This window comes from Acinonyx jubatus, chromosome A1 (assembly GCF_027475565.1).
Source record: "Acinonyx jubatus isolate Ajub_Pintada_27869175 chromosome A1, VMU_Ajub_asm_v1.0, whole genome shotgun sequence".
Lineage (NCBI taxonomy): Eukaryota > Metazoa > Chordata > Mammalia > Carnivora > Felidae > Acinonyx > Acinonyx jubatus.
This window is the reverse complement of record NC_069380.1, coordinates 86611800-86614935: the sequence shown is the minus strand read 5'-3', so window position 1 is coordinate 86614935 and position 3136 is coordinate 86611800.

The window sequence follows — 3136 nt, the reverse complement described above, 5'->3', positions numbered from 1 at the left end:
TGGAGCCTGGTCACACCTCCTTCCTGCATAAGCATTGGCTATCTACATGGCCACCTAGCATCCACCCATAATGTGCCCCCCCTTCTGCCTCTCATGGCCACCCAACATCCACCCATAATGTGTCCCCCCCACCTCCCACAATCCACGCATAATGTGCTTCCCCTTCTGCCTCCCATGGCCACCCAACATCCACCCGTAATGTGTCCCCCTGCCTCCCAACATCCACCCATAATCCTGAGCTTGCAGCCCGGCTGTGGCCTCTACTGCCTCTTGCTGTGGGTCATTTTTTGCTATTTTAAAATATAGGGGTCTTACTATTATTATTCAGGTATGCTGAGGTGACCACCATCAGAGACAGCTTTTGGGGGCGCCTGGGGGACTCAGTTGGTTAAGCCACCTGCTCTTCATTTCGGCTCAGGTCATGGTCTCAAGATTCGTGGCATCGAGTCCCACATCAGGCTCTGTGCTGACAGCGTGGAGCCTGCTTGGTATTCTCTGTCTCCCTCTGTCTCAAAAACAAGCAAACATAAAAAAGAGAGCTAGAGAGTGCTGTGACACTCAGTTACCCAGAGGAAGGGGCACGTGGCTGCACATGACTGCACGGGGAAGCCCTGGGTCTGCAGGACCTGCAGCCCTGGGTCTGCACTAAAGGTTTTGTGGGCGAGACCTTTAGTGCATCTCTGCAGGACAGGTGAGTGTTGGCCAGTTTGAGTGTTTCAGTGGGCTGTGAGGTGGAAGGGCTCTCCCATTGTCTGGCACCTGCCTGGGCACAGCTTGATTAGAGGAGGCAGTGGGTAGGCCTGTGAGCTTTGGGTTGGTGAGTTTGCATATGAAAGGCACGCCTCTGGGTGAATTATTTCCTGTCTTAGGAACTGGTAGTCATGGCCTGGGCAGTCCTTGCTGGGGCCCCAAGGCCTCAGATGTCAGGGCTTCAGGATGCAGAAAGTAGGAGGCCATGTGCTTCTAGGACTTTCTGCCCTTCCTTACAGGAGTCAAGTCTCCTTTCTTCCTCAGGGGGCTACTTCTGTGGGTTCCCAGGGCTGGGTCTGTTAGGGAACCGGGCTGGTATGCTGGCGGAAAAACCAAGCGGCACTCGGAGATCTTGGTGGATCGGAGACTTATTTAACACCGGTGGGTCAGAGGAGACCATTTCTCCAAAGATCTGAGCCCTGAATGTGAGTGGGAAGGGTAATTTATAGTTATCAGCCTCCATATTTGTGTGGGGGTGGTTGGTGGTTTGCACATGCAGCAAACAAAGGAAGAAGAACCTGAGGGAGGGGTCTCTAAGCTAGAGTCCAGAGTTTGCTTTAGCTCAATCAGCCATCTTTGGTGTACTTTATCCACTTCTCCAACATTCCCCCCTTTGATGCCTTTTAAAAAAACTTTTAGTAGGCATCACCTTTCAGTTTTACAGGTTGGTACTCTCAGAAGGCTAAGATATGTGCAGTAGTTTGGCGAGGAACAGTGTTTTCAATAAAATGTACCATGGCATTCAGTACACAAGGGCCGATGGATATAAGTAAAATTATGGAGACGAGGGGACCCGCCAGGGCAGGAAGCCAGGATGCCCAATCTGTGAGATCCCATCCTTTCCATTGATACTTTCCTGTTGTCTAAATTGAATTCGTTCCTTGAGTTCCCTAACCTTAGTTGTAACTATTCCTGACTGGTTTAGGAAATAGCAACATTCCTTCCCCAGAGAGATACAAGTCCCTCCTTTTTCGGGAGTGAGGAGGTCAAGGGCTTGCCTATTTTGGAGGGTCACTGCCGCCAAGAGTTTATTTAGCTTTGTAAGGTTACCAGAGAATCTGCCACCCGTTCCACCCGTTCATTTAACTCTTGAGATAGACTATGGTATAGTCCTATGGATGAACCTGTGCCCCCTATTCTGGTTCCTATTCCTGTCGCAATTCCTGCTCCTATCAGAATGGGTAGCAGGACTGCCCATTTAGCCTGGGACTTGGGGCTAAAGGATGTGAGGGGAAGCACATCCAGCAGGTTTGGGTGTGATTATCTATTTTGTGGAGGACTGGTAGAGTGGTGTTAGTCCAACATTGGAGTGGGGAATTGGTAAGCATCTGATTGAGGGCTGAAAGGTTCAAACTTTGGTAGGCTGCCGGGGGAATGGTCACCTTTATGGCTTGTATTACCCTATCCTGGGTATCCTCCATAACTGTTTGAAGGGACCTGTTGTGCACCTCTCTCCCATCCGAGATCCCCCATTGAGGAAGGTAAGTGTAGCAAGCTCTCTTCCCTCTCTGGAGGCCCTTGTTGTGACATGGGTTCCTGAAATTTTGGGTTATCTCTATGGTCCAATACTTATCGTTGAGGCACCGGGTGACTGACAGAGTGGGTGTTTTCCCCTTGTAGCAAACTTCGTGGAGGGAGGTGAAGGCGCTGAATGCCCTTGACTCCCTTATTGTCATATAACAATCCTGGGGGCAAAGTGGGTAAGAGGCAGTTGTGAAGGTGAGAGAGGTTATCATAATATATAGGCAATACTTAATAATTCTCCCATTCAGAGGAGGTATGTGAGACCCAGCATGCATCTTTTGTCCCATGTCCAGCTTCTTGGTGATTTCTCTATCAGCCCAACAGTAAGAATTAAGATCAGGGCTATGGCACCAGTAAGGGGCAAGGGCTGGCAGAGTTGCATCCAAACACCTGGGCTTGGTCCACATGTTGATTCCTTAAGCTTCTGTCATGTGCAGGCCAGCCAGCTTCCGGGGCGTGGCTGGAGCAGGGCTGGAGATCTCAGGAGCCAGTGTCTTTTTGAGGGTCAGCTTAAGCGGGTTGACTGGATCTGGATCACATTGCCAGGTTGAGGGTTCATCTGAGTTGGCCTTAACTCTGGAGTGATGGACCCATGGGGTGATACCTGAAACTGAATCCTCTATTTGGTTGTATATCTGTAAAGTCCACCTCCAAGTCTTTGAAAGGGGTGGGTTTCTGGTAACTGTCAGACCAGATTTAAGGAAGATATGGTTTGCATATTTAGAGATCCATCCTGTTCAGTTGCTTAAATAATCATATGCCCATGGGGTCTTATTATTATCCACATAGTATAACAAGCACAGAAGATTGCCTATATATGAAATACTGTAACAATTTTCTGAAGTTTACCTCAAGTTGTCTA